The sequence below is a fragment of the Balaenoptera physalus genome, assembly GCF_965194825.1.
Source record: "Balaenoptera physalus genome assembly, chromosome: 1".
NCBI lineage: Eukaryota > Metazoa > Chordata > Mammalia > Artiodactyla > Balaenopteridae > Balaenoptera > Balaenoptera physalus.
The window spans coordinates 21,205,564-21,232,558 of NC_138882.1; the positions used below are offsets into that span (position 1 = coordinate 21,205,564).

The following is a 26,995-nucleotide window of genomic DNA, read 5'->3' on the forward strand; positions in this document are numbered from 1 at the left end:
AGGAAGCATGTGTGAAAGCACTTCACATACTGGAATGTGTTGGTCAGACATTAACTGATAGCAATGGGAGTTTCCTGATCTGGTCACTGGAGGTACGAAGCTTTAAAATCCTTTATATCAAAGCCTGTTCTGCTTATTGGGAGGCTGAACTACTACGGACAAAGTTCTGAGGGGAGAAATCACAGTCACAGGTAACCTCAAGGAGGAGTTAATCCTTGAGCAGCTTTTGAATGAAGGTTGGTGCTTGATCTGAAGTGGTGAGGGTGAGTAAGTCTCCAGGAATCTGGTGCCTTTGAAGAAACCCGTATCAAGAAGAAGTGGGGAATACTCTTGGGCAATGAACCCTGACTGATTGAAAATGATAGGAGCAGAGGGTGTGAAAAATCTGCCTTCATTTCCTGTGATTTCTCAGCTTTATAACCCTTTTTGACCATTCTGTCATTATTAAAACACTCTTGTTTGCTTGCATGACAGAGTTCATTCTTAGTTTTCCCCCCAGTCTTTTTTGTAGATTTCTCTTTCGTGACTTAGCTCTTAAATGCTGACATTGCTTAGGTTATCTTTGGCCTTTTTCACTTCTTTGTGCTCTCCATGGGGCTCTTACTCACTCTCAGGGTTTAAACACAGCATTTGGATCATGTCTCTCAATCTGTAGCTGGAGGTCAGAACTCATCAGAATGCCTTGTCTGTACTGACAATTGCCTACTGCAAGTATCTGCCTCAGTGTTTCCTGGGGCCCTCAGATATGATCCATCCCTGATTCTACTTCCTGCAATCTGCTCCTCTGTTTATCTTACCTCCTGTGGCTGAGTGGATTTTGGTGTCCTTCATTAACAGAGTTGACCTCAGTTCTTCCCTTTCCTTTATGCATCCATTCCAATCACTGCCCAGATTCTACTGATTCTATTTTTCTTCACTTTTCCTACCTAGCCCTTCTCTTCAAATTCACTGTTACTTTCTTGATTCAGGACTTGACCATTTCTCCCATGGACCATTGGGCTCCATATCTAATAGTCTTAACTCTGCTGTCAGTCTTGCTTCCTTCAGTTATCCTCTACCCTACAACCATAGTGGTCTTTCAAAATGAAAATCCAAATATATTTCTTCCCTCTTCAAATCTTTCTCTGGTTCTCTGATGTCTAAGTATATAGACCTTCGTGTGGCATATATGACCCTACATAATCTAGCCTGTCCTAACTTTACTCCTGTCTCTCACCACCTTATCAATTCCTGTTACAGGACAGGTCACTTCAAGTCTCAGGTTCTCATCTGCATAGAATGTCCTCTTCTGTCTTCTCTCTCTTGGGAATACCTACTTATCTTTTTAAGACTTAAATCCCTTCTCCTCTATAATGTCTTCCATGACCACCTACCCTAAGTACAGTTGGCCATTCTCTTCTTTGGGTTTTCCACTTGAGACTTGTATACATTTCTAAAAAGAATTTACAACATTATACTGCACTTAATGATTTACATGTTATCTTAGTCAATTTTGGCTGCTATAACAAAAATACCATAGACTAGATGGCTTATAACCAACAAACATTTATTTCTTATAATTCTGGAGATTGTGAAGTCTAAGATCAAGGCACCAGCAGATTTGTTGTCTAGTGAGGGCCCATTTACTGGTTCATAGATGGCTGTCTTTGGCTATAACCTCACACAGTGGAAGGGGTGAGGGATCCCTCTGGGGTCCCTATTATAAGGGCACTAATCCCTTTCATTAGGGTTCTGCTCTTATGACCCAATCACCTCCCAAAGGCCCCCATCTCCAAATACCATCACCTTGGTGGTTAGGTTTCAACATACGAATTTGTGGAGGACATAAACATTCAGTTCATTACACATGCCCTTCTTTCCCCAGTCCTCTGTAAGCCTTTGGGTGCAGAGACTCAGTCTTCCTCATTTTTTAGAACTTCAAAGGATTATCCGACACGGCACAGGGTTTACGCATCCATCAGTAAGAAAGTGGGGGGGAAGGAAGGCAGAAAGAAAGGATATATATAAAGTAGGAAGTCAGGAAGGAAGGATTTGTGTGACAGCATTATTGAAGTGACAGTGAGATAGAAAGCAGGGAGACATGTTAGAAGGCTCACCTGGAAGTGGGGGCACGGGGATGAGGCCCAGTTTCCTAGCAGAAAGAATAAGACATGCAGGAGACTACAATAAAATTTAAACGACCAGAACTGGAGACACAGAGTGAAACTTTGCTCTCAGTCCCTAAGCCTCTGAGTAGTGGTCTTTAAGCACAGAAGTGCTTTGTCTAAAAATCATACCATGAACTCAGATTCCAACATTCCAATGCAGTCTTCCTACTAGAACAACACATGGATTCTTTAAACCATCAAAAGGTAATTTAAAACAGCCGGACCCAGGCATTGTTGTTCAGTGAGTCACAATGTCTCTGATTAAAATAAGTTTTTCACACATCTGGTCAATGTTTAGACACAATGCCTTTTGCATTTAGTTTTCTCTCAGATTGAGATAACAGCTTGGGTGTGGATTTGGGTAACCCAAATTTTGTTTATTTTTTAAAAATTTTAAATAAAAAATTTAAATAAAATTTTGTTTATTTCTGGAGAATCAACCAAATCACAGTGTCAAATGTCAAAGGAACACAGAAAGCAATGCTTTCTGCTTCATTTACTGACTGAGGGCACCCCCATCCCGGGGCACAGCCTTGGGGTGCACTCAAGAGCTTAATCCTGAGAAACAGCCCTGCCACTGTGGCTTACTGTCCACACAGAAGACCACACAACCCAGGCCCTGCCCCGGCGCCATGCACTCACCTGCCAAACAATGGCGGACTGGATTTCCTCTCTGTTAAGTAGGACTTCAAGACCAGAGTCCTGAGGTACCTTCCTCTCTGCTCACCTGCCCTGAGTGTCTCCTCTCCCTGTGAGGAAGAAGCAGACCATCAGCTCCTTGGAAGTGTGTCTTCAGAGAAAAGACACCTTTGTATCAATATTAGGAATTAAAGCATCTTTGCATTGTAATTGAAATACCACATAATTCTGGAATGAACCTTTGATCTTGAGTCTGACCTAGATAATCTACTAGAAGACAAAGAAGGGGCTTGAGGCTCCAAAACTGGCCACTGCTGCCCTCTGGGTGACCAAAGGAAGGTTAAGTCTTTAACAATGACTCTACCCATGGGCCAAGGCAACAGGGAGACAAAGGTGATGACAAAGGGGGCAGAAAAATGAGCTGTGAACTCCCTCATCTGGAAGTATCATCTCCTTCCTGTGAACTCCCTCTGCATCTCACTACCCCTCTCTTGCAGGCCTTGTCATCTCTAGGTCATGTTAGAATTTGCTAGCTGGGTGGTGTTGAAAATGTTGCTGATATTTTTTGATAAGAAGATGGTGATAGGGACTTCCCTGGTGGCACAGTGGTTATGACTCCACTGTCCCAATGCAGGGGACCCAGGTTCAATCCTTGGACAGGGAACTAGATCCCACATGCATGCTGCAACTAAGAGTTCGCATGACACATCTAAGAAGCCCATGAGCCGCAACTAAAGGAGCTCGCCTGCCACAACTAAAGCCCGGTGCAACCAAATAAATAAATAAATATCAAAAAAATAAAAATAAAAATAAATAAATGTTAATTACCACATTTCACCCATTGTAAGACACACATTTAAGAAAAAAAAGAAGATGGTGATAAAATATCAACCTACAGGATGATTACTGTAAGGAATAAACAGTTAATGTTTTGCAGAAGTGTCTAGCTAAGTCAGTACCTGGCAAGGAGTAGGATTTAATAAATGCTGTTTTTCTTCCTTTCTTGACAAGTGTGTAAAACTATGGTTAAGAGCATGGACCCCGGAGTCAGAGAGCCTGGGTTAAAATCTGGTTCTGCCAAACTAGCTGTGTGACCGTAGGCAGATTTCTTAACTTCTCTTCACCTCAGCTTTCTTATCTGTAAAGTGGGGCTAAGAGTCACATGCCCATTCCTATAAGATGTTGGAAGAATTAAATAAATTATGATATACAACATGCTCAGAACAGTACTAAGCATATGCATAAAAGCATTGCAAAGCTTAGTTCTTATCATTATTATCCTCATTATGTAGGAGTGATTTATTTACGTAATTTCATGGAGTCAATAGAACATTAATACATTCATGGTAGATGCTCAATACCCCTTTGTGAATTGAATGAATGAAAGGAGTAACCTTTCTTTTAGACACTGGAGGGACTTCATAATGCTTTTTTAAAGATTTTCATTCAGACAAGAAGTACTTATTGAGGGTCTTCTATGTGCCATGGGATGCCATACCTCACAAAGCAGACAAAGGCTCTGCTCTTGACTTGCAGTCTAGATCTAGGAGTTTTAGCTGCCCTCTAGTCCTGGTGCCTCGCTTAACAAATGAGGACATTGAGACCCAGAGAGGACAAGGAATTTCTGGGAGGTGGTCACTTGTGGACATGTTGTCTTAGGATCCATATGTCAAGACCCCATTTGGTTAGTTGACCTCTCTTGTTGTAATGTCTTTCTTGGTATGGGAAGCAATATGACCCAGTGGAAAGAACTTGGCTCTCGAGTTAGAAAAAATCCATCTCTGCCATGGGCCCATTGTGCCACTGGGCAATGTACTTCAACTGTCTTGGCTTCAGTTCTTCTATACGATGCAATATTAGCTTATGCCTCAAACGTAAGAGTCCTCTTCTCTTTGTACTGAAGAGGTTGCAGAATGAGACACGCATGTCCCATGTCATGTCTTTTTTGTTGTTTTTAATTGAACTAGTTGCAGACATTTAACAATTTATATAAAATCTAGATGTATGGCTTCTTTTGACATGTCAGAAGGCCTGGCAGCCACATTTAGTTGCAGTGGACAGCTGTCCCCTGGAATGGGACACGAGCCTCGCAATGTGGCACAGTCTCCACCCTTCTCCATTCATTTCTTCATACCTGGCCTGCCTCACTCATTGACTCACCTGCCTGGCCTCGATCAGCACCTAAGTTTTCAGTGCCTGCTGTATGGATGAAGTTTTTATAGGAGGATGTTATAGTAAACTATCAAGAATTTTCCCACACTATTAATTTTCACTAGACTATTTGCTTCTTTTGTGATGACACAGAAGTGTGTTTTCTCCAAACACAAAACCTTTCCCTTTTGCTTCATAAGAGATTTAGGAGGCAGAGACATGGCATGATGACAATGTACTAATACAGATACAGCAACATAGATGTTGCTACCACCCTAATCGCCTCTACTCCAGCACCTATTCAAAAGAAGAGAAAGGGGAGAGTTGAATAAGAGTACCAAGCTGAGAAACTAGGAGCTGCTGAGAAATGGTGGGCTGGCTGGGGTCTCATGAAGGATGGCAGTTTGGCAGACCACCTTATTTCCCTTCCTCCCTGGAGCTAACGTGAGTCTTATTTATAACTGAGCTCTCAGAGCTCCTACATGTTAAATCAGCAACTGAGAAGCCTGCAGGGCTGGAAGTGGGAAGTGGCTTTCAAGACATCTGGATTAGAAAGCTGCATCCTGCCACTGAAAGAGCCCTGGACTGGGGGCCAGAAATCTGCAGTCCTTGTTCTGGCTCTTGATTTGTTACTGATTGGTTGCATCTCTTTTGTAAGCCCTATACCCGAGTTAGTCTATTTTCATCAAATCTTAGAAGGGCCTGTTCTGAGCATCCAGTGAGATGGCTGATATAGATAAAGATATAGATAGAGATACAGATACATATATAGATATAACCTAGATAGTATGAAAGCAAATTCAAATGTGTCACTTTTATGAGACATGTAATCTATCAGGATCCATGCTGATGGGTCCAGGGCCTTGAGGTAAGGGAGAATGCATCAGGATTCATCACTGCAGCAACTACAGAGAAGCCAGGTCTATGTGCTGAAGGGTAATGGGGCAGAATTTTATTATCCAGTGTTTCCAGGTAGTACAATGATGCATGAGGGTTAGTAAGTAGTCAGTGAGGAGTTGGAAGATGGCTTTGCAATACAAACACTACCCAACCCCACTCAGGACGTGCCTTGGAAGAAGCTTAGCTCACCAAAGGGGCCCATCAGTAAGACGCCCACCAAATGAGAGGAAGGACAACAGTTCCAGAATTTGACCAGTTAAAAGGTGAGATGTTAACAGGCAAGAAATATTGGGTTGGGCAAAAGTACCTTCAGTTTTTAAGTAAAAATAAAAGAAACATTTTTCATTTTCACCAAGAACTTTATTGAACTACATATTCACCCTTTTGTTCCACTATCTTCTGCCATTTTTCACACAACTTCATAATTCCATCTTCCCAAAACTTTTTATCTTTTTGAGCAAAGAACTGTTCCAGGTGCCTTTTACAGTCTTCTAGGGAATTGAATTTTTTTTCCATTAAGAGAATTTTGTAAAGACCAGAATAAATGGAAATCCGAAAGTGAAAACGGTGGATGAATCAGAATTTCCCAGCCGAACTGTAACAGTTTTTGCCTGGTCATCAAAGAAACATGAGGTCTTGCGTTATCCTGATGGAAGATTATACATTTTCTGTTGACTAATTCTGGACGCTTTTCATCAAGTGCTGCTTTCAGTCGGTCTAGTTGGGAGCAGTACTTGTTGGAATTAATCGTTTGGTTTTCCAAAAGGAGCTCATAATGGAGGACTCCCTTCCAATCCCACCATATACACAATATCACTTTCTTTGGATGAAGACCGGCCTTTGGTGTGGTTGGTGGTGTTCATTTCGCTTGCCCCACGATCTCTTCTGTTCCACATTATTGCACAGTATCCACTTTTCATCACTCATCACAATGTGTTTTAAAAACGGAACTTTTTATTACGTATAAGTACAGAATCGCACGTGGAAATACGGTCAAGAATTTTTTTTCACTTAACTTATGTGGAACCCAAACATCAAAGTGATGAACACAGCCAAGCTGGTGCAAATGATTTTCAGTGCTTGATTTGGATATTTGGAGTATGTCAGCTATCTCCCACGTGGTATAACGTTGATTGTTCTCAATTAATGTCTCGATTTGATCGCTATCAACTTCAACTGGTCTACCCAATCATGGAGCATCGTCCAGCGAGAAATCTCCAGCACGAAACTTGGCAAACCACTTTTGACATGTTCAATCAGTCACAGAACCTTCTCCATACACTGCACAAATCTTTTTGTGTGTGTGTTTCAGTTGCGTTTTTACCTTTCTTGGAATAATAAAGCATAATATGCTGAAAATGTTGCTTATTTTCTTCCATCTTCAATATTAAAATGGCTACACAAAAATTCACCAATTTTGATAAGTCTTTTTTTTTAATGCACACTGATACAACAGCTGTCACATACAGTCTAACAAAATTGTTTGGAATGAAGGTGAAGACAACTAAGTGCTAGTAGAGCCATCTTATGGAAAAAACCAAACGAACCTTTTGGCCAACCCAATAATTTTAAAGAAATTCAGGGACTTCCCTGGTGGCACAGTGGTTAAGAATCCACCTGCCAATGGGAGGGAGATGTAAGAGGGAGGAGATATGGGGATATAGGTATATGTATAGCTGATTTACTTTGTTATAAAGCAGAAACTAACACACCATTGTAAAGCAATTCTACTCTACTAAAGATGTTTTTAAAAAAATCGAATCCACCTGCCAATGCAGGGGGCATGGGTTTGATCCCTGGTCCGGGAAGATCCCACATGCCACAGAACAACAAAGCCCGTGTGCCACAGATACTGAGCCTGCACTCTAGAGCCTGCGAGCCACAACTACTGAGCCCTCACCACAACTACTGAAGCTTGTGTCCCCTAGAGCCCATGCACCACAACTACTGAGCCCAAGTGCTGCAACTACTGAAACCTGCGAACCTAGAGCCCATGTTCCACAACAAGAGAAGCCACCACAGTGAGAAGCCCTCTCACTCCAAGGAAGAGCAGCCCCCGCTCACCGCAACTAGAGAAAGCCTGCACGCAGCAATGAAGCCCCAACACAGCCAAAAATAAATAAACAGTGTTAAAAAAATAAAAGAAATTCATTAGATGAGTCCATAGAAGATATTTAGAGGATGAAGGGACTTGAAACCATTCATATGAGGAACATATAAATAATGATATACAGCCTGAAAAAGACAAAGACAGAGGAAGAAGAAGAGATAAGGCAACACGAAGCTGTCTTTAAACATGGCTCATACCATATGGAAGAGGAATTCGACCAGCCACAAATGGAGGTTTAAGATCAATGGAAGAAGTTACAAGTATACTGAATTTATTCCCAGTTGTTTATTTTTTCGTTGATCCAAAATCACAATTAAGAACTACACACTTGTATTAAATCCTCACTTTGTCATTAACTAGCTATGAGACCTTAGGCAATTTACTTAGACTCTCTGAGTTTCATTTTTTTATTCTGCAAAAATAAAGATAAAAAGAATACCTATCATAAAAGGCTGTTTTGAGGATTAAATGAGGCAAAGCAGGGGAAATGATTTAACTCTCTTGCACTGTTGGTGGGAATGTAAATTGATACAGCCACTATGGAGAACAGTATGGAGGTTCCTTAAAAAACTAAAAATAGAACCACCATACGACCCAGCAATCCCACTAATGGGCATATACCCTGAGAAAACCATAATTCAAAAACAGTCATGTACCAAAATGTTCATTGCAGCTCTATTTACAATAGCCAGGACATGGAAGCAATCTAAGTGTCCATCATTGGATGAATGGATAAAGAAGATGTGGCACATATATACAATGGAATATTACTCAGCCATAAAAAGAAACGAAATTGAGTTATTTGGAGTGAGGTGGATGGACCTAGAGTCTGTCATACAGAGTGAAGTAAGTCAGAAAGAGAAAAACAAATACAGTATGCTAACACATATATATGGAATCTAAGGAAAAAAAAAAAAAGGTCATGAAGAACCTAGTGGCAAGATGGGAATAAAGACACAGACCTACTAGAGAATGGACTTGAGGATATGGGGAGGGGGAGGGGTAAGATGTGACAGGGTGAGAGAGTGGCATGGACATATATACACTACCAAATATAAAATAGCTAGCTAGTGGGAAGCAGCCGCATAGCACAGGGAGATCAACTTAGTGCTTTGTGACCACCTAGAGGGGTGGGATAGGGAGGGTGGGAGGGAGGGAGACGCAAGAGGGAAGAGATATGGGAACATATGTATATGTATAACTGATTCACTTTGTTATAAAGCAGAAACTAACACACCATTGTAAAGCAATTATACTCCAATAAAGATGTTAAAAAAAAAAAGATCTGGCTTATACTAAGTGCTCAATAGCAGTTACCTATTATTATTATTATTATTATTATTATTATTATTATTATTATTATTATTCAACATGCACTTGCTATGTGCTAGATTTTGTACCAGGTGTTGTGGTTACAAAGGTAAATCGGGCACAGTCACTACTTAAGGGCTTCCCAATCTAGAAGTGGATCAATATTTTCAAGAATAGTCCTTAGCGAGAAATCTGCAACTATAAGGGGACAAATCCCCATCAGCAGCTGTTATTATACAACAGCTGATCAGGTACTTGGGAAGACGGAGCAGAAGCGACTCAAGTTTCAGAAAGGTCCTTGAATTGGATAATCTTTAAGGTTCACTGTAACTCCAAGAGTCTCCGATTCTAAATTTCTTCCTGGAGACAATGTTGAATATCCCTATGTCCTAATCCAGAGCCAGATGATAGGGTGGGGGGATGGAGGGCAGCTGCAGCCCTTGTGGAAAAGTCCAATGTCAAAGCCTGACAGGGGGCAGGGCTCAAATGCCTGACCATTCAGGAGCCACTATGTTTTGTCCTGCACTTTGGTCCCATGACTCAAAGCAGTGACCTCCTTGTCAAGTAGGGCCCTGCCATGACTTCTCTTTCCCTGGTGAATACACGAGGGTTCTGCAAGAGACTCTTAACGGTCTTGACCCTGTCTACAATATTTTATGCCTGCCATTCATTGAGGTTTGTTTACTCTGAAATTATGGGGAGGGTGACATTGTGCTTGAAACAACATTTGATGGATATGTTCCCTGAACCCTCACCCAACAAAAACTCACTTAGGAAAGAAAGTCTAAATTTAGGAATGTGTGCTCAATTATGGGTTGTGGCCTGGCTTACAGTTTTGCCTCTTATCTGTGACCCATTCTTGGGAGCTGTGACCAAGAGCATAACAATAACTTCAGGCCCACATGAAAACTGTGCAAAGGAGATACTTTTAGTTCATCAACTTGGAAATGCCCTCGAACATGAAACGAATATGTATCCTCAAATTACGCAGGAAAGAAGAGCCCTCTTTCCTTTTGTTAGATGTCCAAGTATTTGGAAATACCTGAATCAAAATGAAAAATACATGGAGTATTTTTAAATTTAATTTGTAATAAATTTAATTTGTAATAAATGTAATTCATTTAATTTTGTATTAAATGTAATTCATTTAATTTTGTATTTAATATCCACAAAAGATGCCATATTGTAACTTGCATTGGTATGCATAGATACACAAATGTCATTGACAAATTCCATAACCCATACAGACTGAATCAAATAATTTAGCATTTGTTTCAATATTACCCTTCAGTGTTCATCATGCTTTATGATGCTGGTTTTGACTCTTGAACATATGAGAGGTACCTTAAAGGTAGGAAGGTATTTTCTCATCCCTTGAACCCCATTCCATCCTTATCACAATAATAGCTGACAATTACTGACCACTTTTTATGTGCCAGGCCTTTGGCTAAGAGCTTTACATATATTCACTTATTTAAATGAATCTTTACCATGAGTGATGAAATAGTTATTAATATATCTATTTTACAATGGAAGAAACTTAAGCTCATAGAAGCTAAGTAACCTTGGCCAATGTAAGACTGCTAGTAAATTGTACAGCTGGAACCCAAACCCAGATCTGTGGGATCCAAAGCTCATCCATCTACTCTGTTATGTTGTCTGGATGCAAAGTAAGTTTTCTATAAGTAATTGAACAATGATTATGTAGGCAGTTTTATTGCAAGAAAGCTTACTGTGGCCTGCTCCGCTGAATACTGATTATTTGACCAGGTTACAATGGGCAAAAGGAACTTTTGTAATTTTATTTCTTGGAAGTCCAGGATTTAGATAGAAAAAAAATTTATCACTATGTATAAACTTTCCTCACTTAGGAAAGGTTATAAGTTGACTAAAATAAAAAATATGTTCACGCAAGTAAAAGAGCTCCATGTAGTGTTGGTTTAAAAAGGTAGAGACTCATGTGCAATATGTTGGAATATGTCTTGGAATGCAGTGGGGTGAGTGATAATAGTAGGGAGATATATTTGCAGAATATCCTCTTTAAGTTAATATGGATTCTATTATCTGTTCTCTGTCTTCTTTTATTTTTATTTTTTTCCAGAAAAAGAAATCAAAATAGGACCGAAGATTTTTCTATTCTGCCTTGAACTTTAGGGGCAAATTGCAAGCATATTTTGAATACATTTTAGATGGGACCTATGAAATAGGGCCAAGTTCATGCACTGATTCTCTAAGTACATTGCCTTATCTCCCCCTCATGCTGACTGAACAGAAAAGAAACTTTTTTTTTAGCTTTATATTTTGGATTCATTTAGTTGACTAGATTTCAAATCTTGCAAGCAGTGATTTTTAAATTATTATTATTATTATTTTTTTTTTAATAATTTTTGTGGCTTGCTCCCTGCATCTTTTCTTTTCTTTTCTTTGTTTAAATTCATTTATTTATTTATTTATTTAAGGCTGTGTTGGGTCTTCGTTTCTGTGTGAGGGCTTTCTCTAGTTGTGGCAAGCGGGGGCCACACTTCATCGCGGTGCGCGGGCCTCTCATTATCGTGGCCTCTTTGTTGCGGAGCACAGGCTCCAGACGCGCAGGCTCAGTAATTGTGGCTCATGGGTCCAGTTGCTCCGCGGCATGTGGGATCTTCCCAGACCAGGGCTCGAACCCGTGTCCCCTGCATTGGCAGGCAGATTCTCAACCACTGCGCCACCAGGGAAGCCCCTTAAATTATTTTTGAAGTCCTTTTTAGAGAGCTCTTACCACTTAAGAAGAATTTTGGGGGGAGGGGAGGCAAGAAAATTCCAAAGCATTGTTTTTGGCTTTAGGTTTTCAAAGTTTCTGGTGCTGGTATCTGGCCCACTTTCAAGGATCATGGGGATCCCTTACATGATAGCCTCTTTGTGGGCAGTAGCCATGTCTAGCACAATGTTGTAAATCCCTAGAGTGAAGGGCAATCTATGGGTTCCTCATTTACAAAAGATAATTATAGGAGGAAACAGGAGAAAGAATTTTTCTTAGCCAAGACACAGAAGTAACCTAAATGTCTGTCAACAGATGAATGGATATAGAAGATGTGGTACCTATATACAATGGACTATTACTCAGCCATAAAAAAAGGAACGAAATAATGCCATTTGCAGCAACATGGATGGACCTACAGATTATCATACTAAGTGAAGTAAGTCAGACAGAGAAGGACAAATATCATACAATATCACTTACATGTGGAATCTAAAAAAATATTACAAATGAATGTATTTATAAAACAGAAATAGACTCACATACATAGAAAACAAACTTATGGCTACCAAAGGGGAAAAGGGGCAAGGGAGGGATAAATTTTTAAAAATAAAAAAATAAAGTACATTTCTTTTAAGCAACATAAAGTTGGGATATGCCTTTTTATATAGTCTGACAATCCCTGCCTTATAATTGTAGTGTTTGTCGTTTACATTCAATATGATATTGTTGGGTTTAAGTCACATTTGAAGTTAATAGTGGAGCTTATGGCAGACCATCTTTAACTTCAGCATGGATGAAGGCATATTTATATTCCCACATTTTGTTAAAAACTGGAAATAAGAATTTGTCAGTTTGTCACAAAACTAAACAAAACAAAACAAAAAAATCTACCTACCTACCTTCTTACATTTACCTTCTAAAGTGCTAACCTACAAGTAACTGCAGTATTTAACGAGAGTGACCATAAATTAATGCTATCTTCTACTATAGAGGTGGAAGACTACTTTAAACAAGAAATATATTAATGGAAAGTTCTCAACTTTTATAGACAGTACTATATGCTGTGTGTAAATTTTGTTCAATAAATATCTGTTAAATTGCAAAAAACTAGAATTTTTAGAAAAAATCAAAGTTTTAAAAAGTTCAAATCAAAGGAAATGGAAAGGGCATGAAAAGAAGGTAACAAAAGCTACTGACATCACCTGTACTCTGAAGTGGGAGGAATAAGGTGCCTGGGGATCTTAGCTTGAATTGGGGGATTTCTGAATGTCCCATGGATTTATCATGTTCTGGACATGTGAAAAGGTGGTTGAGGTTAAACCTTCCACTGTTAAAGCTATAGGAAGTTCTAGCATTTTTCCTATGAACCATAAAACATGCCTGAGAAGAAGGTCTCAACATCACAGTACAGTAGAGCCTGGTGATTTTATATGTAACGTTCACAGTTTAGACCACTGTCCCAAAACAAAAAAATATAATATTTAGAAGATATTTTGCTGAGGAAAGACTCTTTTTTTATTTTTATTTATTTAAACCTGTATTATTTTGGACAGATAGGTTAAAAAATCTTTTTTTATTTGTACATTTTTTATTGGAGTATAGTTGATTTGCAATGTTGTGTTAATTTCTGCTGTACAGCAAAGTGATTCAGTTATACGAGTATTATATATACATTCTTTTTATATTCTTTTCCTTTATGGCTTATCACAGGATATTGAATATAGTTCCCTGTGCTATACAGTAGGACCTTGTTGTTTATCCATTTTGTATATAACAGTTTGCATATGCTAATCCCAAACTCCCACTCCATCCCTCCCCCATCCACCTTCCCCCTTAGCAACCACAAGTCTGTTCTCTATGCCTGTGAGTCTGTTTCTGCTTCATAGATAAGTTCATTTATGTCATATTTTAGATTCTACATATAAGTGATATCATATGGTATTTGTTTTTCTTTTTCTGACTTATTTCACTTAGTATGATAATCTCTAGGTCCATCCATGTTACTGCAAATGGCATTATTTCATTCTTTTTTATGGCTAAATAGTATTCCATTGTATATATGTACCACATTTTCTTTATTGAGGAAAGACTCTTAATTGAGGGTTTGAGGCTGGCAGATAAGAAAAATTCATCCATTCACTCATTGATTCATTCATTTGAAAAGTATTAATTGACCATCAACTAGGTCTCAGGTCTATGTCAGGCACTGAAGTTACGTCTACGAAGTAGACGTAGTCTAGGTACTCGAGGTGCTCACTTTCAAGAGAGGGAGAACCATCCATAAGTGAGCACTGATCATGCAAACTGATGAGATGGGAGATGAGAGTGGTATAAATTTCTGGGCACACACTTCAGAGGGGCGCCAACCCAGCCATGAGAGTTCCCTGGAGAGTGAGGTGACATGTTTGATGCCAGACATCCACCTCAATGAAGCTTCGTTGTTCTCTATGATTAACACTTATGCACTGAAATAATTTAAAAAATCTGTGTGTGTTTATGTATGTAAGAAATGATCCTGAACAGAACAACAGCTTGTGATGTGGTAGTATTGAAATATGTGGTGGTTCTAGTAGTTCTCTTTTTATATCTTTATGAATGTCAAGTGTTTACTCTCATTAGCAACTATGAAGAAAGAATTAGCACAGCGGGCCTGGTTGCTCAGTCACTGTGTATCTCTAGGGAAGCCTGGAACCATGATTGACACTTGGGCAACTCCTGGTCTTCTTTATGTCACTGACTGATGATGTTGTGTATGCCTGGATAAAGGGGGCATAGCAGCTACTTCTCAAGACTTGTTTTTCTCTTTCTGACTTATTTCACTCTGTAGGACAGTCTCTAGGTCCATCTATGTCTCTACAAATGACCCAATTTTGTTCCTTTTTATGGCTGAGTAATAGTCCTTTGTATATATGTACCACATCTTCTTTATCCATTCATCTGTCCATGAGCATTTAGGTTGCTTCCATGACCTGGCTATTGTAAATAGAGCTACAATGAACATTGGGGTGCATGTGTCTTTTTGAAATATGGTTTTCTCTGGGTATATGCTCAGTAGTGGGATTGCTGGGTCATATGGTAATTCTATTTTTAGTTTTTTAAGGAACCTCCATACTGTTCTCCATAGTGGCTCTATCAATTTACATGCCTACCAACAGAAAACAAATATCGTATATAACGCATATATGTGGAATCTAGAAAAATGGTACAGATGAACTGGTTTGCAAGGCAGAAATAGAGACACAGATGTAGAGAACAAACATATGGACACCAAGGGGGGAAACAGGGGGGTGGGGGTGGAATGAACTGGGAGATTGGAATTAACATATATACACTAATATGTATAAAATAGATAACTATGTATAGCTGATTCACTTTGTTATAAAGCAGAAACAAACACACCATTGTAAAGCAATTATACTCCAATAAAGATGTTAAAAAATTAATTAATTAAACATTTTTTTAAAATAAAATAGATAACTAATAAGAACCTGCTGTATAAAAAATAAATAAAATAAAATTCAAAATAAATAAATAAATAAATAAATAAAAAGACTTCTCAGGATTATTCAGGAAGAGTCTTGATGTATCTGGTTTTCCTGGGGTCCTAGGTTTTGGTTACTATGGCTAGTCACATAGAAGTATGAGCTTATGTTACCAGCCCTGTAGTAATGCTTCAGACCCTGAGACTGGAATGGGTTTCCCTGGGCAGAGACATTCTATCATGTCTCTGTAGTTTATTTTTAGAGAAAAAATTTATGCTGTGTGGTCCCAGATGGGGGAAGGGCTCAGAAGCCTAAAATTGACCTCTCTGTACCCTACCCAATGTATATACTTTTCTTGCTGTTTTGCAATGAATCTTTGCTGTAATAAACCCTAGTTATAAGTGTAAGTGAGGCCATATAGCAAATCACCAAACTTGAGTTGGTCATGGGATGCTGACACAGTAACCCAGAAGGTATACTGAGTGGCATCATAAACCAGAGAAGCAGTGTGACAATTAAGACAGGGTGAGCAAAGATGAGGCTATTAGGTATGGCGTTTTATTGTATTAACCTCTCCTCGGATAAATGTAAAATTTGTTTATTTGTTTTAACTCAAATTCAATCTGCTCAAAACCGTCTCTGGCCAAGATAAATGCAAAATCTAATCTCTATCGTGCCATGCTTTGGGGAGGCTGTTTTTCCATCTTAGCATCATACAAGAATCTTGGGGGTTTAACCCAGTCCAGTGTTCTGGAAAGGGCCTTTGACCTTCAGTCCACATGGGTGATTGAAGCCCTGCTCATTGTCCTTTGAAGGTAGGCAGCTCTGCTGTCCTCTGCCAAACCTGGACACAGGAATATCTGCTCAACTAGTGTCCAACCTCTTGAAGTGACCACAAAATCACTCCCATTGAAAGCCTGCCCTCGCCTCAGGGTCTCCCATGGGAGCCAGGAGGTTGGCCTCACAGAACTTGCAGAACCCTCCCTTCTCTCAAGAAAAACCCTCCCCCGACCCAGTCTAGCAGATTCTATTCACCAGTCCTCAGATCTCCTCTACCCTGGAAAACGTACCCCTAACTTACAGACCTGAGGTTTTCAGTCACATAACCCACCTTGGAGATAACCTCCTGGAGGTGTGGTAACACCTGCCTTGGGCCCTGTAACATAAAAGTCACTAACAACTATTTCAATCAAGATAATGGAAAGCTTTGGGTACCTTCCTAGGAGTTAAAGGGGGAAAAATTTACATCAGCAAAAGCAACACAGAAATTTATCTTACTATATAGATACATGTCTATGTATAACTGATTCACTTTGCTGTACACCTGAAACTATCACAACATTGTTAATCAACTATACTCCAATATAAAATAAAAGTTAAAAAAAAAAAGAATAGCAGTAGAGCCTCTGACGATGTTGCTGTCATTGTGTCATTAATGCAAGTGCTGACTGAGAAAGAATAGGATTCATTAATAAAAGACCTGAAAAAATGTTAAAAAAAAAGTCAAGGTTTATAAAAATCTTTAAATATTACCTTCCATTAATATTTGGGTCCATTAATAAAAGACCTGAAAAAATGTAAAAAAAAAAAAAGTCAAGGTTTATAAAAATCTTTAAATATTACCTTCCACCACTTGCTGTCCTATGTATCAATATTTTAAACATTATATATACACACACCATCTACCATCTATCCTTTAGAAAAAAGGACGTAAACTGCTATAAAACTATTTCTTAACAAAGTAAAATAATTAATTAAAAAAAGAAATTTATCTTACTGCAGATTCTCTTGCTACATTAAGAATACTCAGTCTCTACTTAATAGAGGCAATTAGTCTAGTAGATAAATTACTACAGTATAACGTAAAGTAATGCAAGTGTTGTAATAAAGGTACATACATGTTAAAAGCAGTATGAGAGGCAGGAGGGATTGGGGGACATTGCCGAGGTGCTGCTGTTATGGGCCTCCCTGGGTAGGCTGGGCTTTGACCAAGAAAGGCTGCTCACCGTCCTTGTCTAGATCCACCCAAGAACCCACAGTTCAAATCACAGCACCAGGAACATAATTACCATCAATTAAAGCCAAAAGTTTATTTCCCTAAAACCAAGACCAGGAATGTTATCTTTACAAAGGGGAAGCATAGAAAGAAAGTTGTATCATCCATGAAGACACAATGAAAGAAAGGAGACTTGGTCTGGATATGGGGGAGCTTTCTATCCAATAAAAGGATCTTCCTTGGTATCAGGACTATTGGCTATCAGCAGAGTCCATGGAAAACGTTCTTAAGAACTCTTCCTTAGAAGTCTGTAAACTCAGCATGGATACCCCTTATGGTAGAAGATGCCAATCATGTGGTTAAAGAAACCTGAGCCCCACTAGCTGCCTTTGGGCAAATTACCTCTCTAAACCACAGGTTCCCACATAAAATAGAGACCATTATGCCTATTTTTCAGGGTCATTGTAAGGTTTAGAAATAATACCTGGTACATAGTGGGAACTAAATAAATGGTAAAGAATATCATTTTCTCTTCTAGATGATGCAGGTAATTTCTTGTCTGGGACCAGGGCACTGGGCTAAGTAATCTCCAGGAATCTCCTCCAGGTCCAAGATTTTAGCCTCTGCTGATGCTAGCCCTCTTTCTCTTTGAAACAACCCAAACTTTGCAGCCTCTTGGGCATAGTGATCATGTTTATTATCAGCAGTGCCTCCTTTACTCTGTACTGGTCCACAAGCCCCGTTAGCCAACCCCACTGTTACTGTGAGCTTGTCTGAATCTCCCTAGACACTGCCTTTATTTTAGCCTTTTGCCTCTCTACCCCACTGAGTGCCATTTTCTCTGTGTAATTATTCACTTAAGTAGGTGGCAAAGAGCTGATTTGTTTAATTCATCTGTGCCAATGTTCTAATCAGTGCTAATAGGTGACCTGCCCAGATAGGTGTACATCAGGTAGAGGAACTCTAGTAAATGAACATCCCAGATAGTAAAAAAAAAAAAAAAAAAAAAAAAAAATCAAGGTCAATGCCAAAGCCATCTTTACTCTGGGAGATCTCCTTACATAGTCCAGTGAAAAGGTACTATTTGGGGGTCCCTGGCCATACTGAAGCAGGACACATTAGGCTGCTTTCTGTTGTATCTGCACAGAGAAATCAACCTGGACAGTATCCTTGCTGCTTCACCAGTGGCGCTGCATGTGGGAGCTGAGTGCTGCAAGGGCACGCTGTAGCTGGGCCAGATGGAAAGAGCCAGAATCTTCTTCATTCTGAAACCATTCCCTTAGCTCTAGGGATCCAGACTTTTGGAATGGCAGTATTTGGAGACACTTTGGAAATCATCTAAGCTCATGACTTTATGATTTTTGAAGCTGAAGTTCAGAGAAGGGAGTTAATTTGTTACATCACAGAGCCGGCAAGGGCTGAGCTGCATCTGGAACCCAGGTTTCCTAGCTCCTAACCCAGAGCCCTCTATCTGTACCAATTTAATCCTGACATGTGTAAACCTTGCTACATCTTACCTGTTCTAGAAGACGTTGCCCTGGTGGTGGGGGATCAGAGCTAACCTCAGACCATATTTTACCACCAAGAACCTGGGAGACTCTCAATTAATTGTCTCAAGTTCAATTTCAATGTGCCCATCAGTGAGCTGAGCAGAGTCTTCTCCACATTGTCTGATGTTCCTGGCTATTACTCAAAGTAGATCAGAATGTCTTGCCCACAAAAATGTTTAAAACAAGTATTGGTTGAAGAAGGGAAGGAGTTTAGAAAGTCACACACACACACACACACACACACAGGTTATTCCAATTTATCACCATTCTCAGATTCAGAAGCCACCGATGCTGTCCTCCCTACTCTGAGTCTGAGGAGCACTGGTCTTTACAGCTGACACCAGAATACAGAATGGTTTCCTATTAGAAATGACAACCTACAGGCTGTTGCACGACAAGCCCCCAGGGCAGGGAGCCGCTGCATCTTCTAAAACCTGCTGATGGGTTGCCACCGCAGGTACCCCAGGCCCTGGGTCTGAGCTCTGAATATACAATGGAGGGGATGCAGACAGAGAGAGAAAGGACAAGCTGACTACTGAAAATAATTACCCTAATGAAACAAAGTGCTTAAAGAGGACAGATGTCAATCTGGGAGAAGGAGAGAGAGAAGGAGACGGGGGAGGGAGAGACAGAAAGAGGCAGAAAGATGTGAAGGAGGAGGTGGAGGAAGAGGAGAACAGAAGGGGGTAGGAAAAAGGAGAATATAAGAATTTAGGGAATTCGAGTTCGCAGTTGAGACCCAAATGAATGACATGGAAGATCAAGTTGAAGGCCATTCTAAAGCCCAGAGCAAATATTCAACCTCACCCTTGGTAATACAAAGAGCCTGGAATAAAATCCCCTTGGGGTGAGACTGCACAAAGCATTTTGCTGGATCTGCTGTGAATCTCCCCAAAACTCCAGCCACTGTGACCAACTCCAAGGGGAGGAGTTTGGATCACGTGAGTTCCAGACTCAGATTCTGTTGGTGGCTTTTAGCCTTTCCATCATCCTGAACCTTGGAGATGATTTCTATCCCTCTCTTCCCTGGGCAAGCAAGCTGCTGGTGTTTTTGTGTCAGCTACAAGGGCTGTGTTGAGGAGGGTAAGGGAATGTGTAAGAAAGGGGCAGATTATTCCCAGAGATCTCCACCCAGAGATTCCCGGGCAACATTTCTCCACAAACTTTCTTCTCTAGGAACTTGCTTATGTCAGCTTCAGTTGCCTGTCCACTGGCTCATGAGCCTTCCATCTGCAAGTTTAATTGTTAAGTCTACAAGACCCCCAAACAAAACTCTAGTCCCCTGAAGGGAGCCATCAGGGTCTGTGTGTGTGTGTGTGTCATAAGCAGACTTGCTCATTGCACGGACCTGGCACGGGCAGAAGCTAGCTCCATTCCAGGACCACGTGACACAGGCAGGGTTACTCACTTAGCTGCCCTCCAGCAGGGGCAGCTGGGGACACCTCCCTAGAGTGGAGTGACCACATCATTTATCACTGGACTGACACAGCTGGAGCCTCCCTCTCCCTAAAAAGGTAATCTGAAGCCAGGGCTGGGGGTGGGAGTGTAGATTAGACCCGTCTATGGCTGCGAGAGCACAGAAACTACCCCTCACCTGGGAAGCATGAAAGGTGAGTCAAGCTCAGGTCAGTGGCTCAGAAACTCAGAATGAGACATGACTTTATTCCAGAAGCTTGGCTGACTGGTGGGGCTTGGTGTCCAAAACCCCAAGGGAGATCCTCCTACCCAGCCACCTAATGATAACATTTTCATTTCAGACTTGCATGCATTCCATCTCACTGATTTCAATCCCATCTTTATTTTGTTTTTTTCATTTCTAAGGTCTGTCAATTACTTATCCCTAACTAGAGGAGTGACATAGCACAGTCTTAGGGTGGGTTCTGCCTGATTTCCTGGTCAAGGAATGTCCCTTGTCTGGGGTGATGTTTTGTCTCTCCACATTATAGGTTTGTACCTATCTAGTCCTGTTCACTGATCTTTCTGTCATTTGTAAATATGGTTTCACCTCCTCAATGTGCTCTTCCACAGCACCAGCCTCCTCTTACGGTCCTAATTCCCCACGGCATCCAGCACACTGATAAGCGCTTGGTGGATACTTAACTCTTGTTGCGTGGTTGTTTACAGTCTTAAAGACCAGAGGGGGAAGGAGTTTCACAGCCTCGCCAGTTACCAAATCCAAGATCTAAATTCACTTAGAGAGAGCTTTTGATAGCAAAACGAAAGCCTTCATTTCGCACGCCATCTCTTATTCAATTTCAAAAACAACATCTGTAGTGTAATTGGTTAATTTTCATCTGCTGGCCTCCTTGTTAACTCTGAGATGTTCTCCTGATGTTACCATGATAATGGTTCCTGGAGATTTACAATAAAAACAACTGTTATTTGTACAATGCTTAATCACTTATAAAGTGACTTCACGGGTATTTTTACCTAGTGCATCACACTCTATGGTCAGTGTAAATGCACCCTGCTGCCTTCAACTACGGGAGCATACTTGGCTCAGGGCCAGATGCTGCACTGAAATCCATGGCATGTCTGTGGTGTGGTCTGACGGTCCTTTCAGCCACTTCCAGCTCCCCATCCTGTTTTCTCTCACAGGCATTGCCCCTGATAAATGTTCTTGCTCACTTATTCTGTTTTCACATGTGCTTCTCAGAGGACCCAGTCTCTCCAGCTTGGCTACAGTGCTCCCTTCTCTGGGTGCCTAGAGCATCCTGGATCTCTCTCTATCAGAGCACTGACCAAACTGCACTGAGCTGTCACTGACTGTCTCCCTGTTAGAACCGAATCACTAACCATCATGTAGTAAGACGGATGTTGGAAGCGCTGAAGGAAGTGATTCATTTCACTGGGGAGCTGAGGAGTGAGCGGTGGAAGAGTCACAGGGCTTCTCAGTCGAGGGACATTCAGCTGTGCCTTGAAGGATGGGTAGAATCGAGGTAAAGAAAACGATGGCCAACGTTCAATGCAGGGGGAACAGAATGAGACAAATGATGGTCTTTTGGAGCCTGATGACTATGTTGGTACTACTGGTGTGTAAGTGCAGATACAGCAGCTAGATTGGAAATGCCTTGCTGAACGGTTTTGACTTTATGCTGTATGTAATAGTTCTCAAGCAATTGAATATAGTTCCCTGTGCTTTACAGTAGGTCCTTGTTGTTTATCTATTCTATATACAGTAGTGTGTATCTGTTAATCCCAAACTCCTGATTTATCCCTCCCCCCATTTCCCCTTTGGTAAGCATAGGTTTGTTTTCTATGTCTTTGAGTCTATTTCTGTTTTGTAAATAAGTTCATTTGTATCATTTTTTTCAGATTCCACATCTAAGTGATATCATATGATATTTGTTTTTCTCCGTCTGACTTACTTTTTACACTATTTATAAGCACAGTGTCATCAAATACATCTTTTCCGTTATGGAACAGTTCTCAGGGTGGGTGGGATGTCCTGTAAGAATCACTCCGGCCTGCATTGCCAATGTAGGTCCACTAGCCATATGTGGCTATGTAAGTTTTAATCTAAAGTAATTTAAATTTAAATCAAATTAAAAATTCACTTCTTCAGTCATACTAGACACAGGTGGGTAGTGGCTGAGAGCTGAGCAAGGCTTAAAGCCTGAATTTTGTCATTCTTAACCAGGAGCTATTTCCACTGGATTTTCCACTTTTCCCAACTTCCTGCAGCTGGTTAACAAGGAATCTCATTCATGGCCAGATCCTAGCCCTGTGGTGCTGGCAGTGACATAAAGTGCAAAGATACTAGGATCTAAGGTGAGGTGACACGGGTTTGAATCTAGCACTGACATTTAGGAGCTGTAGAGCTTGTGGAAATCAATCATCCTCTCTGGGTCCCAAGTTCCTCGTTGATAAATGGAGATGATGCATTCATTGTCACCTATTTCACAGTGTTGAAAAAATCTAAACTTTTTAAAATCAAGTTAACGATATGATTATATTTTTCATAGAGAACATTTTTTAAATTCTTTCCTGTAATTATAGAATAATACATGATTGCTATAAATAATTTGCCAAAAAAAGGAATGAAAAGATTTAGAGACAAAAGCTTTTAAAAGTAAAAGTCATTTCTTGCAAAAAATTTTATAAGTGAGTCTAAATTTTACAACAGTGGCCCTCAACCTTGGTTGCGTATTAGAATTTCTTGGGAATTTAAAAAAAATCTTGTTACCCTGCCTACCTAGACCAATTAAACCAAGATTTCAGAGGGGTAGAACCCACAAACGAATAGTTTTTGAAATTCCTCACATGATTTCAATGTACAAGCATGATTGGGAGCTAGAATTCTGGAAGGATAGCTCACCAAATTAAAAAAAGAAATTACGTATACCACAGGTATGTAAAGAAAAGACACAGATGACAAGCTGTTCATTCATGCCGGGAAAAGAGAAGTTTTCACAAATGAATAGAATATGTGCAAAGTTATAGACCTATATCAACCATTGTCAAGGTCCAGATAAAGCTGTTTTGTAAGGAATTAGGAACTTACAGCAACTGGCTTAAGATCTCATTTAGTTGGGGACTAGATGGGGACAGGTGACCCTGAGTGTGTTCACTGTTGTTTGCTTTACTTCTGCCTGTATGGGGTGATATACACACTTATAAAGCAGGGCAAGAGGTCAGTTTTGCTTTTTTTGTAAGGAAATAGGTGAAATACTTATTTAATGTCCTTTTCAACCTCAAACCCACTCCCAAGAGGTGACCCTTGATATTATAGATGTAATGTATATGCTTATACGCACTACACACAGGCGCACACACACACACCCCTGCACACACGCACACATATAACACATGCACACACGTACCATACACACATGCACACACACACATGCACTTGGGACTTTCACTAATAACTTTATCATGGCCATCCTTCCATATCAGGAGATCAGGTTTATCTCATTTTTAATAGATGCATAGTTTCATTGTTCCTGTACATAATGGATTATTTTGATATTCCGCAATTGATAATAAGGTTTTCCCTAACTTTTTTCTATTTCAAATAACTGTATGATAAACTCACTTTTATGTTTATCTTTAGCTTTTGAGCAAACACTGTTAAAAGATAGATTTCTAGAAGTGTGATTACTAGGTTGAAAAGCAGACACTGTCAAACTGCCCTCCAAAAACGCTGCAGCAGTTTACATTTTCTTGTAATAATGCAGAGAGACCATTTCACACACCCTCCTGGACATTGTTCTTTTTCTTTTTTAACTGGCTCACTTAATGGATATGTAAAAGTGCTTTGCAAATAATTACATGCTATACAAATGCAAGGTATTCTGACCGGTGACTTTTCTGAAAGGACCCACATGAAAAGCAGCTGCCCAAGCCTCTGAAGACATAGTACCATCCAGAGGGTTCTGCTATATGTCCTGTTGTTTTCTGGAAATAATGCTTTGGGACTTGGATGCTAATTTCTTAGACCACGATGTCAGTCTTCCAGGGTGACAGGGTTGTAAATAATGACTGAGAGGGAGGGGCCCTCTGACACAGGCAGCTATCATGACCCTCAGGGCTTTTCTGCAAAACAATTGAATACCACAGCACATGGGCCCACTGGTGCCACCAGAAATGTTATTGAGTGAGCCTGGCAGGGAGTAATTTGGGAGGGCCTCGCCTCTGTTCTATCTTCAAAGCCTTTATGCCATCTACTTTCTCTCCTTCAAGACTTTTCATTTCTATCATTCATTCAGGGTGTTGTGAAATGGAGGCCTCAGCATTTACTAACTCATTTTTTTAAGAAGTGCAAGCCTATACAGGTGGACTGAAAGAGTGTCCCCTGTTGACTTTGGCCCTAAAGGAAAGGAAGTCTGACTCTAAGCTCCTTTTTCTCTACTGTGGGATCCACTCAGCCCAGCACCACCCGGTGAAGTCCTGATCCTCCTTCAAGAACCAAAGGACCCCTTTCATGTCCAACAGAGCCTTACCTGTTACAGAGTTTATCACTCCTGCCTCTGTCTTCCACACACTTCATTCATCCCTCCAAGAAATTATGTATACCCCAATAATCTACTTGTTTGCATCTTTCCCCACCCCCGTCTCCCAATTATGAATTCCTCAGGCTACACCTGGGTCTTATGTATCTTTGCATCTCTAGCTGGTAGCACCTGGCAAGTTTGTTGAATGGATTTTTTCTCATTTTGAATCCCTGCCTAGCTTGGCCGTAAACAGAACCAATAACATTCATGGGGTATGTGACATAAACACTAGTGCTCCCCAAATATTCCACAAGCTCTTGCATATTTCCCAGTCTCCCTTGCATTTATGATGGGGTCATGAGGCTAATTCTGGCTCATGGGCATAAGTGGGAGTGAAGTAAGGCATGGTATTTGCTGTCTGAGGCAGTCAAAGGGGGATAGAAGTTCTACGCATGCTCTCTCTCCTGCTGGAACGGCTGGAAGCAAGGAACACTGAGACAGCAAACTTGCAAGATGGAAGCAACTCAAATTCTCAGCACTGTTGAAAGGTGGCCACCGAGGAAAGCAGGCTGACCTGTATCAGACTGTTATGAAAGTGAGAAATAAGCCTTGGGGATTTGGAGGTTTGGAGCCACAGCAAAACTTAGCTTACCCTGACTAACAGATGTGAGTTTCACAAGTTGAAAATGTAGGTAGGAGAAAAGCTCATGAAACATGATAGCACCATTTGATAGTGAAACCTTTTCTTACCCTAGGACAAGTCAGGATTTGTGCCATGGACTTGAGGATTTCAAATCAAAATGGGGACACAACCATCTCCATTATATGGATGGAGAATCCAAGGCATAGAGAAGTGAAGGGATTGGCTTCTCGAATTATGAGTGAGAGTAGCATCAGAACACAGATCTAAATTTCATCTCAGCTATTTCTTATCACTCTTCCTGGATGGAATTTCCCCTCCCCTAACATTTGTGTCCTCTGAGGTTAGTATTCTAGGAATAAGACTGACCTATTTAGAAATGGGGCAGACTTTGCGTCTCTAAAGTTAAGTCCATTGAAGATTATCTGTTTTGAAGCAACATGGTGGTAAAAAGGTTAACACTGAATTTGGATTTTATTTCCAGGCAGACATCCTGAGCCCTGGGGAAGGATTGCAGCTGCCCTGTGGCCCAGATAATGCAATATCAGGGTGAGCTAGGACATCTTAGAACATTCAGTTCTCCTCCCCTGAGACCAATTAAAATCTGTAGGCATCTTTCTTGTTGACCAGGCTGACTTACTAATTGAAACAGAATTGTGATATTTTCATCAGCTTTCTCTTATCTCTCTTGGCCTTGCCAGCAGAGAGAAAGTTGGATAATCATAGGGCTTCAAGAATATGAGGCCCACGGAACAGAACTCCTCCCACCTTAAACCACTACACCACCGTTATACATTGAACAAGATCCCCAAAAAGATGGTGCAAGATCCCCAAATCTCAGTCTCAGTTCATCTATAGAAGGAGAAGCTAAATACCAAGATACCACCTCAGGATTCCTGATGAACAATAAATCTGTCATTTAGCAGCTGCTGCTCCAATAAACTAGCTCCTGACCTCTGGCTTCCTAGTGAACCATTCCTCTGCCTGCCTGGGAAAGCTCCTAGTAACAAAGAACCAAATGCCTCTGAAATCCAACAAGATCCCTTTCCTCCTATTGAGCTAGAAGGTATTTCTTTTGCACATGCTAATGGCCTAGTAGTTAAGCTTAGAGATTGTCCCAAATAACATCCAAGCCTCTTGGAATGGGCTACATAATTTAGGTCGTGTGACCTTTTTCTGTTTCAGTATGAAGACCTCCATGTTAGCACCCTCTGTGGAATTATTTCTTTATTATCTGAATGGCCCCAGAAGGTAGACATTTGGGGCAGCATATATTCCAGGTGTGAGGAAGCTTTGGTTGACAAAGTATCAAAACAAACAAATAAGGAACAAACAACAAACAAACAAAAAGCCCTCTAGGACAAAGATTTCAGCCTCAGGACCTATTTCTCAG

The 26,995-nt window shown here is 40.5% G+C and overlaps 2 long non-coding RNA genes across 2 annotated transcripts in view; one reads left to right on the forward strand and one right to left on the reverse strand.

The window, feature by feature from the left end:
- LOC309644610 overlaps positions 1-26,995 on the forward strand; it is a 773,586-nt gene that overhangs the window by 718,922 nt on the left and 27,669 nt on the right. The gene's annotated exons all lie outside the window — the stretch shown is intronic.
- LOC309644746 lies at positions 11,667-22,141 on the reverse strand. The gene is made up of 2 exons (XR_014254588.1): positions 17,048-22,141; positions 11,667-16,960 (listed from the first exon to the last, which is right to left on the reverse strand). It is a non-coding gene; the product is annotated as an uncharacterized lncRNA (long non-coding RNA).